This window comes from Conger conger, chromosome 4 (genome assembly GCF_963514075.1).
Source record: "Conger conger chromosome 4, fConCon1.1, whole genome shotgun sequence".
Lineage (NCBI taxonomy): Eukaryota > Metazoa > Chordata > Actinopteri > Anguilliformes > Congridae > Conger > Conger conger.
The window spans coordinates 43,960,538-43,972,826 of record NC_083763.1 but is presented as its reverse complement, the minus strand read 5'-3'; the positions used below and the strand labels follow the sequence as shown (position 1 = coordinate 43,972,826).

At 40.8% G+C, this 12,289-nt stretch overlaps 1 long non-coding RNA gene across 1 annotated transcript; it reads right to left on the bottom strand.

Annotated features, from left to right (window-relative positions):
* Window positions 1-6,339: 6,339 nt before the first annotated feature.
* On the bottom strand, window positions 6,340-9,536 carry LOC133127539 (uncharacterized). Its single transcript, XR_009708634.1, has 3 exons — window positions 9,275-9,536; window positions 8,905-9,037; window positions 6,340-8,224 (listed from the first exon to the last, which is right to left on the bottom strand). It is a non-coding gene; the product is annotated as an uncharacterized LOC133127539 (long non-coding RNA).
* Window positions 9,537-12,289: the final 2,753 nt, after the last annotated feature.

Below are 12,289 nucleotides of genomic sequence, written 5' to 3'. Positions count from 1 at the left end.
CATGAAACTGAGCTTTATATGCAGGGGTAGACAGGTGTAGACAATTAGCTTGAGAGCAGCATAATAATGGAAATCAGGTGTGGAGGATTGACAAGTTAACGTGGTAATTAGTAATCGTTTGTAATAAACCTATCCTGCCCTAGCATTAGTAAATAAGTAAATGACATGCCCAAGAAAGGTAAGGGAACATGAACACATGGTTAGAATGTTAGTATTACCCAATCCTCATCTAAAGTTAGTAGATTAGTAAGAAGACAAGGGAAATGAAACAATTGAATGAAACAAAGGGTGTGAGTGACAGAAAGGGAGAGAGAGAAAGCAGGAATGCAAGGTTTGCAGAAAGACACGAAAAAGTGTATGCTAAACAATGAACAGAACCACATAACATGAAACAAACATAAATCATGACATAAGAAGTTTGCGAAATTATGATAATAAACTATATAACATGACATGGCAAGACTAAGAAATAAATGGTAACAAGAACTAAACATGAAACATAACATGACAAGACAATGAAACGTAACAAGAAATAAAACATAAAAACATGGCGAAACTAGACTAACATAATACGTGACATGACAATAACGTAACTAAGACAATAACTAAACATGAAACATGACGTGACAAACATGAAACGTGACATTTCTGGGATTTCAGCATTCCTTCCAGGCTCGCATTTCTTATTTCCTGCTTCTTTCGAGAGTTAAATGTTGTAAAGCACTATTCTTACTAACTCCTTCTGATCTAGTCCAGTTATTATTCTCCTGCCTGCTCCTTCCTACTTTTGCTCATCTAATTTTTGGCTCCGACTTCTGCTTGTGTTTCTGACTATTCTTCTGCATCTCGTTTTGGCACTGTCTGAACCTGATACCTGGCTACGAACTTGGACTGTAATAAAGATAATGATTTTTGCTAATCCTAGTGGTTTGCATTTGGTTCCGTTACCGGTCACAACAAAAATAATTAAGTTTTTTCTACAGGTGTAAATGTGCTATCCTGTAATGATCTGTTTTTCTGTCTCTGCATCTTCTGGATTACCCTTCTGTCTGTTTTGCTACCGCTGTTTTCTGATTTGGATTGGACTTTTGTTTGTATCTTGGATTTTGTTTTTTGTTTCAAACCCTCACCTGCGTTAATCACCACAAACTTGGTTACCTGTGATATTCCCGCCTGGCTGGATATGACCATTGCCTGCCTGACTTGCTGTGAACTGAATAAAGACATTATATCAGATACCTCTCTGTTAATAATGTTTCATTGTTTAGTTTTCATTATTTAGCTAAATGTATAACCGATTTGCTCAATGTTTCATACATTGAGATGAATAATAAAGACTACTAAATAATAAAACTTACATTATATAATTTGTGGATAGCACATGTAACATTTACACACGTGATTTCAAAGATCATTTCAAAGATCAACATTTTTGTTTTTCATTAAATCTGAGAAAAAAAGTTTTGCTTAAATGTGGGGGGAAAATCATGAGAGAAATGATAGCATATTGTCGCATTTGGCACCCTATAGAAAAAAATAAAAACATAACATTTTACCTGACACAGTCAAGAGGGTAACCAACAAGGTGCTGAAGACCATGGCTTCATCAGACTGAAAACATTCGTACAAATATTTATATGATTATTCTTATTTACATGTAAAAAATAAATGGCAGAGAAGAACACTGAGTATTCTCATTGTAACAGATGCTACACAAGAGCACACTGTGTTAGTATGCTGTGTTACACTGTCTGAGTATTCTCTATACTCTCATTGTAACAGATGCTACACAAGAGCACACTGTGTTACTGTGCTGCTTTACACACAGTTCATGCTCTGGCCTTAATGAAGACCTCACACAAATACACTGATATTTGTCAGGAATAAACAGAAATTTCTCACCAGAAAATTAACTTTCTTTTAAAATTTGATCGAAGTTTAAAATTCTTGAACCAAAAAATATTGGAACATAATTTAGAGTAAATTCAATGATGTGATAAAACACTTACCAGGAGAGAGTTTGGGGCTTTGTGGATCAGGGCTCAGTGGTTTGATAAATGAATGTAAAACAGCCTGACTGACAGAGCAGCAGGAATGAAGGTGAGAAGAAAGTATTCACACTAAATATAAATGCTCAACTAGCTGACTGGTGCAGCCCTGCCTTCCTTCCTCTTTTTCATAAAATGCATATTTTTGAACCTGGATGAAGATAATATGTTCAGTATTGTGCTTTGTGTCTGACTGGGAGCAATGGGCAGAATTTAACAGAATTTAAACCAAGAAAAATAAAACGATACTGTTTGTTCACAGAAGACTTTGGAATAAAAAATTGGAATTCAATGAGAAACAATGCAAAATGTTTGCGGAAAAAAGGAATTCTGCGCGATCGAAGGCCGCATTTTCCCTGAGGTGGTCCTGCTGCTCCGTGAATGATGCCTGATGACTGATGATTGATGTCTGATGTCCGATGTCTGATCCAGTCTGAGTGTTGGCACAGCTCAGACCTTCTCTGTTTTTTTTCCAACGTTTTCCCAATGTGCATTTCACAAAGGCTGGGTAGTCCTCAGCACCCCCTTTCTTACTGAGATTCAGATCCAGACCAACAGCAACAGCTCTTCAGCAGCCTCAGATGCAATTATGTTTATTTTGTTTATTGTATTGATGAAAAAAGCACCATTACAATTATGTTTACAAGTATAATTCCTGGGATCATCAATTCCAGCATAGATGCTAGAATGAAGTCAAACTCAAACTCAATACTCATTCCTGAATACACTTGCTCTCACAGGCAGGCTGTTCTGTAAGTGCAGCAGGAAGTTCTTGGTGCAGAGCTGCTTTTCACAGCGTGTAGACAAGGGGAGCACAACTCTGGTCCTGGAGGGCTGTTCTGCGTGCTGGTTTTTCTTCCAAACCATTACTTGCATTTTAGTTTTCTGACAGCTCTATACATTACACTGGTTCACTCCTGTACTGCATCACAGTGAAATCTTTAGGATACACATGCAGTCTGTGGCGATAGCTGGTGCTTATACAAATGAGCAAGATGCGGGATGATTGAGTTAATTAAATATTTACGAGCAGAGAAAATTCCTGACAAGCTTCTGCCCTTGCTTTGCAGCCCTGGTGCAGACAGTCCTGAGAGAGAAAGGACTGTCCTTCTGGGCCACCGTACTCTTGTGCCCAGTGAGCGGGGTGCCGTGAGGGGCTCTGCTGGGCTCTGTGTGGCTGTGGGTAGAACGGCTTCATTTCAGACAAGTGGCACCTGACCTCAGGCCACAGAGGAAGTTAAAAGGCTCAAACTTCTCTCTGCTTGTCTTTATTTTCTCACAGTGTAGTTCCGTTCCGGTAACACAGCACTAATATGTTTGTCAAACTAACAAACTACCATTCACTAGTTTTGGGTATTTGTAATTTAAATCACTTAACTAACTTACTAACGCATCTCCAGTTTCAATTCTGTTCTGTAACTCTGCCTCCTTATTCTATCACTGATAACTTGTTTAGTTTCAGCATATTCGCACCTGTCTCTCCGTATCTCTGCATCTCCTGATTCTCTGCAATTGTCTACTCCCTAGTCCGGAGCCGTTTGTATTACATATGTGTCCTTGTGAATCCAGTCCGCGTTTTCGTTTCCCCCTTGTTATTGTGCTATTACCCTTTCATGTGTCTCACCTGATGTTCAGTTGTCAGACCGCCCTCACTCCCATGCCCCGCCTAGTTTGTCTCATAACCCTGTGTATTTATACCTGTCCTTTTCAGTTGCACCTTGCTAGTTCGTCTTGTCCTGTTTTTGAGTCCCGAGCCCTTTATTCCTTCCCCCTGTTCTAGCCCCCTTATTCTCGAGCCTTGTTTCCCAAGCCATGTTTGTTTGCCCTTGCTGTGTTTCTTGTTGGATTTCCTGTGTTTGACCCCTGCCTGCTTTTTGGACTCTTCTGTTGGATCAACCTCTGTACTTTTGCCTGTGGACCGACCCTCTGGTTTTTGATCTTTCGCCTGTTTGTGACTACGCTCTGTCTGCCCCTTCACCTGCTAGTAAACCTGCCATTTTCCACACCCCTGTGTCTGCTTCTGGTTCCACTGCCTTCCCTGCCGTGACAAAACTTTGTTTTAGCTTTGGCTGCTGCATGGCTCTTGCATTATTGTTGTTATTGCATCTTTCACATTTCAAAGAAATGGACTACATGAATGGAGAAGATGTGATGCAGGCAAAACATGAAGGTCCTACAATTAAAAAAAGAATAATTACAAACTTTATTCATAGAGATGTATTTTCCAATATTGGTCTTCTGCTGCTGTATCCTGTCCACTTAGAGTTATGATGCATTGTGTGTTCAGAGATGCTATTCTACATACCACTGTTGTAATGTGCGGTTATTTGCGTTACTGTCACCTTTCCTGTCAGCTTCAAACTGTCTGGCCATTCTCCTCAGACATCTCTCATTAACAAGGTGGGTCACTGAGATCACATTTCCTCCAAATTCTGAGGTTTGGTATGAACAAGAAGTGAACCACTTGGTCTGCATGCTTTTATGCATCAAGTTGCTTCCACATGATTGGCTGATTCGATATTTCCATTAACATGTTTACATGTTTACCGAATAAAGTGCTTTCGGAGTGTACATAAATAGAGCAATACATTTATGCCGTATGGGTACCCAAGAGTGAAAATTAATACAGAATATAGCCACATGAGCATTACAGTTAAATAAAATATTTTAAAGGTCCCATTTTGTGTATTTTCCAGTGTTATATTTTAGGTCATGATATGGCGGTGTTTGGTAGTTTTCTCTATCCAGTTTTAAATGTCCAATCTCCAGCACCTCTCATGAGCTTGACCAAGAACAGTGACTGAACGAACCACTGTCCTGATTGGCTCAGCTGAACGCTCCAACGGACTGAACGCTGTCTTTAGTGAGTGCTTTGATTTGTTCCGGTTACAATGTGGGCCGTGCTGAAGCAAACAAGTGTATGGTTGTGATGTCACTACTTAGTGGAATTCCAAACGGCTTGTTTAAATGCACATTTTCTTCATACGGATTAAGTGGATTTATTTAGCGACTGTGCCTTTGGGTACTTTTACTCCAATTAGAATGTATTCACTAATTACTGCCCTCCAAGCTGGCAAGCACCCACCTCTTAAGCATAGTGTCCCGCTGATAGGGTGACCACCCTGTCCTGCCCCCTGCCCACCCATCCCTCCCCCTGCCCACCCCATCCCTCCCATTGCCCAGGTACCAGTGACTTCATGCCCAGCACCTACCTGCACATTCCATTACTGATTATAAGCTAAAGACAGAGAGATCCTGACCTCTAGTGACTGTAGATTCAGTAAAAGGGACAGAAAAGGGCCTGTCCCTTCTGACCAGATGGACAGACAAACAGAGTGAGTGCATACGGGTACCTGTTTTCCCACCTGGAATCCTGATCCAGCCTATTCCCTGGGGCTAGACCCATACAAACCCCCCTGGCCTGTAGTGATAGGCCCCAGTCCTCCCATTGTGACAGTACCAGCACGCTACATCAGGGGTGCTGTGAGCTGCTCCTGCTAACGCCTGTGCTAAAGAGGGCTAGAGCAGCTCGATTGAAGTCCCTGACTTCCCACAGCGTGTCCCTGTCTTTATTTCTCCTGCATCTCGGTTCAGGTCCGCTGGTGCAGCGCTGTCTCTCTGCTCCTTGTTCATGCAAATGCTTCACACTGTCTTCGGTTTGGCTTCGGCTTTTGTTCTACGGCTCTTTGTTCACATAATTGGCGGGGTGGCCTGTAGCGTAGTGGTTAAGGTAAATGACTGGGACATGCAAGGTCAGGGGTTCTAATCTCGGTGTAGCCACAATAAGATCCGCACAGCCGTTGGGCCCTTGAGCAAGGCCCTTAACCCTGCATTGCTCCAGGGGAGGATTGTCTCCTGCTTAGTCTAATCAACTGTACGTCACTCTGAATAAGAGCGTCTTCCAAATGCCAATAATGTAATGTAATAATTAATCAGCCCATCAGACAGTTTTTACGATGTGACCTTTCGTATGCCCTGCTGTAAGATCCAGCTATGCCAGCTTGGCCAGCTTGAATATTGAGCTGGTCATAAGCTGGTCTAACTGGGTCAACCAGCATGGCCAAGCTAGTCATATTCTGGTCCATTTGAGTATGAGCTGGTGAAGCAGCTAGTGCTGGTAGCTTGTCTGAACATTTTTAGCTGTTTTTTTTTCAGCCGAGTGTATTCCATGTTCCACAGAGCTTAACTACATGTGAATTGAACAGAATGACTGGAGGGTTTTTTTTGCAGGCAAAACATGAATGCTTTATAAAGTTCTCAAATAATAATCAACATGTTTCATAGAGACAGGTTTACAGTTCTTTACAATGCCTAGACAAACCATAATTCATCAATATGCACTATAAAGCAACATATTTAAAGTTAAAAACTAAAAAGATCAACATTTTATCTAAAATTGGTCAAATCTGAGCCAATAAACAACAAAGCAATGTAAAGCCAATAAAACAAAGCAATGTAAAATGAAGACTTCAAACAGTGTGTTGAAAGATGCTAAAATAAACTATAATACATCATTACATATACTAAATATTATGTTATTACATGTGAACCATGACACAACCTGAACTTCACAGTGCCTACATCATATTCAGCACACTGCATTCATTTTGCAGATGTGCTTACACAGAACAGCTTCCCTTACAATGAGAGAGAACAAGTGCATGTACATGAGTTATGAGTGTGTGTGTGTGTGTAGCACTGTTACTGTCAGTGTAACAGTGTTATAGGAGTGTGTGCTTAGCATGGTTATACTGTAAGTGTGTGATGGTGTTATAGGAGTGTGTGTGCAGCAGGGTTATACTGTAAGTGCGTAACAGTGTTATAGGAGTGTGTGCTTCGCATGGTTATACTGTAAGTGCGTGATGGTGTTATAGGAGTGTGTGTGCAGCAGGGTTATACAGTAAGTGTGTAACGGTGTTGTAGGAGTGTGTGTGTAGCAGGGTTATACAGTAAGTGTGTAAAGGTGTTGTAGGAGTGTGTGTGCAGCAGAGTTATACTGTAAGTGTGTAAGGGTGTTATATGAGTGTGTGCGTCGCATGGTTATACTGTAAGTGCGTAATGGTGTTATAGGAGTGTGTGTGTAGTAGGGTTATACAGTAAGTGTGTAACGGTGTTGTAGGAGTGTGTGTGTAGCAGGGTTATACAGTAAGTGTGTAAAGGTGTTGTAGGAGTGTGTGTGCAGCAGGGTTATACTGTAAGTGTGTAACGGTGTTAAAGGAGTGTGTGTGGAGCAGGGTTATATACCGTCAGTGTATAACAGTGTTATAAGAGTGTGTGTGTAGCAGGGTTATATACCGTCAGTGTATAACGGTGTTATAAGAGCGTGTGCGTAGCAGGGTTATATGGTAAGCATGGGCAGTAATGGTGTTATAGGTGTGTGTGTGTGTGTGTAGCAGTTTGTGTTTTGTGTTTACTTAGGTTCCCTTTGTCTCATATTACAGCCCATCTAAAGATCAGAAACAATTCAATGTGAGAAATATGCAATAACAGAGGAAATCAGGAAGGGGGCAAATACTCGTTCATGGCACAGTTTGACAGAAAATGGCCGCTGCTTGAAGGTGTGTTGGTGAGCCAGTACAGGGCACTCTTTGATCCGAACCTTATTAAATCCAGTGCGCCTTGTTAGTGATGGGCACTGCGAAAGTGCTGCTCTTCAGCTGGGATGTTAAAATGAGGTCTTGATTCACTGTCAGTAAAGTTCCCATGGCGCTTTTACAAAGGTACAGCTGTTAATCTAACTATCCTGGCTCTTTTGATCTGGCCACCTAACCACGGCCCCTACATCTGAGTGGCCACACAACCCCTTGCTTTCCACGCCCACTCGCACGTCTCCCAGAACTGAGTCATACATCACAGAATCACTTAAGAACCAGTGAACCAGGAATGCAATTATAATTCTAATTTTAACAGATTGCAGACTATAAAAGGGTTGAGGGAGTAACTGCTATTCAAGATGGTGTCTTGCTATAACATTCCGACCGACTAAACAGTGAATCTGTAAAATCACTATAAATCTCTCTGTTTGATGTGAACTTTTAATTATATGTCTTCCGACTGATGATTGATTTCCAGATGTTTTCACATTGTGAACACTTACCTCGTCCACACAATAACAGCTATGAGTGCAAGAGTCACTATGCTTCCAACAACTGCACACACAAGTTCTGTCCAATTCCCTGCAGGAAGTAAACAGACATTCCATTTGTATTTATGTTTAGGAATACAGCAGAGACTACAATTCAAAAGTCTAAACAACAAGGCTGGAAGGACGATGGTAGACATAATATTAATAATAATATGAAATCAAAGTTAGCGGTGTCGAGCAGCACAAGAACCAGATATGGGAATGCGTACTCAAATTCCCCCCAAAATATCAACTATAATCAAAATGGTGGAGATTAACTGTAAGTCTCTTGGGAGGACACAGATGTGTGAACCAAAAAGAGGCAAACGGCCTGCAGTGCATACATAAAATACACAGACGAAATCCATACAAGTGTGCACAGTATTACTGAGATATGTTCCCATTGGTAAGGCGCCACCAAGTAACCAGAGACCACTGACATCAGTTTGGATGTGTCCATTATACGTTGGTTAAAACACTAGGTTTTAAAGTTAAGTTATTAAAGTATGCCTTAATGTCCCATACTGCAGCTTAGTTTACTTGGCTAGTCCAGCAGTAAAAAGTGGCCTAGTATCTCAGTAGGACATCAGATCTGGGATCACGTTTCCCCTCTTCATGTCCAAGCTTTATCCATTATGGCCTGAAGACACAAGTGATCCCAGATCAGAACCCCTGCTCGGAAACGTTGTGTGAACCGGGGAGTCGTGCTTGGAGGCGGCATGTAAACTACACCTTCTTGTTGAGATGATGACCACTGTGGTCAGTGATACTAGGACTCAGAGAAGTGCTGTGTGTTTCCTCCACTGATCAACTCTTCTGGCTTCACTCATCCGCACTACATCCTAGTGTAGGATCCACATGTGATCTGTGTAGGAATCACAGCCTTCATGGTACATACCCACAATATTTAACTACATTTTAAAAGTTAATCTTATCATTTTTCTTCTTGTCCTTCATCGTTTTATTCTATTTATTTCTAATATCCTGCATGCATAGTTTATGAGATGATTCCTGCCATTCAAACACATAGTCAGGAAATTCAGAACTTACAAGGTAACTGCTGGAGATCAATAGAAACATTGAAACTGAATTCTGGCTTTACCTTGCAATGTGAGCAGTAGAGCAGTAGAGTTCTGGGCTCCGTGGGTGTTCTTTGCCTCACAGTAGTACTGTCCACTGTTCCAGGAGCTAACGGTAGAAAAGGTCAGACTTTGTCCTGATCCTGCCTGCCAGACTCCAGCTCCATTCTCCTTAAACCAGGTGTATCTCTGCACTGGTGGGTTGGCATCGCTGCTGCAGGTCAGAGTCACTGAACTGCCCTCCTCTATTTCACCAGAGGGGCTCACTGATACTGAGACTCCCTTAGGAGGATCTGAAATCAACAGAAAAATCTAATTCTCACTCACTAAACTGGACGCAGGCACATATATAGTGCTTTCAAATCATTAAGTCATGCATTTATTTCCTATATTCATGTTTCAGCTAATAGATAAAGTCAGTAAACATGTGTTGTAGTATAAGTTGAATTTGCCTTTTACATGCAGCATATGATAATCTGTACAAATTCAGGCTGAATGCTTTGAAACCTGTGTGATGTGTAAAACATTTCTACAGTGATGATAACACCACCAATGCTGTGAAACACACAGGTCTGGCCTCGTGTACTCACAGAACACAGTAAGAGCCACTGCAGGGGAGCGGAGGTCCACATAGCCTTTTACAGCACAGGAGTATCTGCCTCCATCTTCACTGCTGGCTGTGAGCTGGTGTATCTGGGTGGTGAAGGGCAGAGGAGATCCGTCCCTGTACCATATAATGTAATGTAATGTACCAGGTGAAGGCTGGGCTGCCAGCCAGAGTGCAGTTGGTGCTACAGGTCAGTGTTACATTCTGTCCCTCTGTTACTGAGCCAGGATTCACCCTCACCTGTAGAGCTGCAAACAAATGAAAACTGTAAAAAACATCTCTCCCTTCCCCAGTCTTCCATTCATAGATATGGGAGAAGAATCCTATGAGCTCATTGCATTAAATGGTTACCTGTAACTGTCAATATGGCACCAGGCTCTCCAAGATATTTTCCATCAGCATTGTTAGTCAGGAACCTGAAGCGATATGTTCGTGAATCTATTTCTCTCAGTTGTTTTATTCTAAAAGTGCAGTCACTGTTCAGATTCCCAAGGTACTCCACATGACCAGAGTACTCTGGGTCCAGGGACAGGTCTTCAGGCTCTTGTAAACGGCGCCGGTGAAGAATCCAGAATGCTTTCTGCACTGTGTAATTATATGGTTTTAAACCTATGTAGTAATATTTGGGATATGAGTAAGTGCAGCGCATGTCTACTGAAGGCCCCTTTAAGGCACAGATTCTCTCAGGGGTGTAAGTCACTCCCCATCTCCACTGACCCAGAACACTTGAAACATAAACACATATACGCGCACACATGCACATATTTCACGCATTTCACAAAAAATGTACTGTCCTTATAACCAATACACTGAAAATATTCTCCAAAAATACATACCATTAATAATTGCATATGGTCTAGAGCTCTGGGCTGCGTGTACCTGAAAGTATCAGTGTGTTTCCCCAAATGTTTTTTGCTAAATACAGCTACCTTCTGTAAGTGGTACTTTCGTAAGGTTGGTCTGGACTGCTCTTAGCTATACCTTATCAATGTGGTCACTGTTACGACTGCAAGCCTCTGAAATCAGCTGCTGCTCTTAGTTCTCAATCTGTTAAGCAATATGTACACAAATAATTCTACAGTTGTATTTGGCTAATAATGTTACTAAAATACCACATTAATGAGAGTGTTTTCTTGCAAAAAATAAAATTGCACATTACAATGGATGCATGTTGTACTTTATTGAACATGAAGCCTAATTGCCTTTTAAATTATATTTATAAACTGACAATTTTCCACTCTCTCTGTGGGTTGGAGCGATGTTCATCCAGAGTTCTTTCTTTGTACACCGTACTCCTAAAACTGGAAAATAATGTTTCTTTATTCAGCGCCACCTCCACAAACAATATCTCCATTTTGTTTGCTTTGAAGCTGTGGGACCACTTCTTTCTTAGTTTTTTTTTCTGCCATAGCTTATGTTGTTTTCGTGTTGCTGCATTTTTCTTGAAGGTGTGCTTTTATTTAAAACTATTTTCAGAGAAAATAGTGAATTACACCATTTCTGGCGAATCAACCCTGATTGCAAAGTAATATAAGGCACCATGACAAAGATATTAAAATAATGTAAATAAATCATGACATGCCAAAGAAGGCGTATTGGGATGCCAGGTGGCGTAGTGGGATGCAGCCAACCGTGGCTTCGGGAAAAGCAGCCACTAGCAATGGTGCTGAACATCGAGGGCTCCAGGATCGATTCACTCCATGCAGCAACTGCTTGAAGTTATTTGAATTTTAAAAATATTTTTTCACTTTTGATCATCACTTCTGATGATTCAGATCACATCATAATAGGAAAAACTGAAAAATATTTGAACCATCTGAAACTCCATTGAAAACTTGAACGACAAAAACAGGAGGGCTACAAAGGCGTTGAAGAGCATGGCTTTATCAGACTGGAAATAAACAGATATACAAACCATGATTATTATTCATTATTACGGGATTATTCTTATTTACACAGTAAAAAATTTATGAGGAAATAGTATGAGTATTCTATATATTCTCATTGTAACAGATTCAACATGGTAAGTTAATGCTCTGGCCTTAATGAAGACCTGACACAAATACACTGATATTTGTCTGGAATAAACAGCTATAATTTCTCACAAGAAAATGTACAATTTGATCCAAGTTTAAAATTCTTATAACAAAAAATATTGGACCATTAGATTAAATTAAAAGACGTGATAAAACACTTACTAGGAGAGAGGTTTGGGGCTTTGTAGATCAGGGCTCAGTGGTTTGATAAATGAATGTAAAACAGCCTGACTCACAGAGCAGCAGGAATGAATGTGAGAAGAAAGTATTCACACTAAATATAAATACTCAACTCGCTAACTGGTGCAGCCCTGCCTTCCTTCCTCTTTTTCATAAAATGAATGCATATTTTTGAACATGGCTGAAGATAATATGTTCAGTAATGTGCTTTGTGT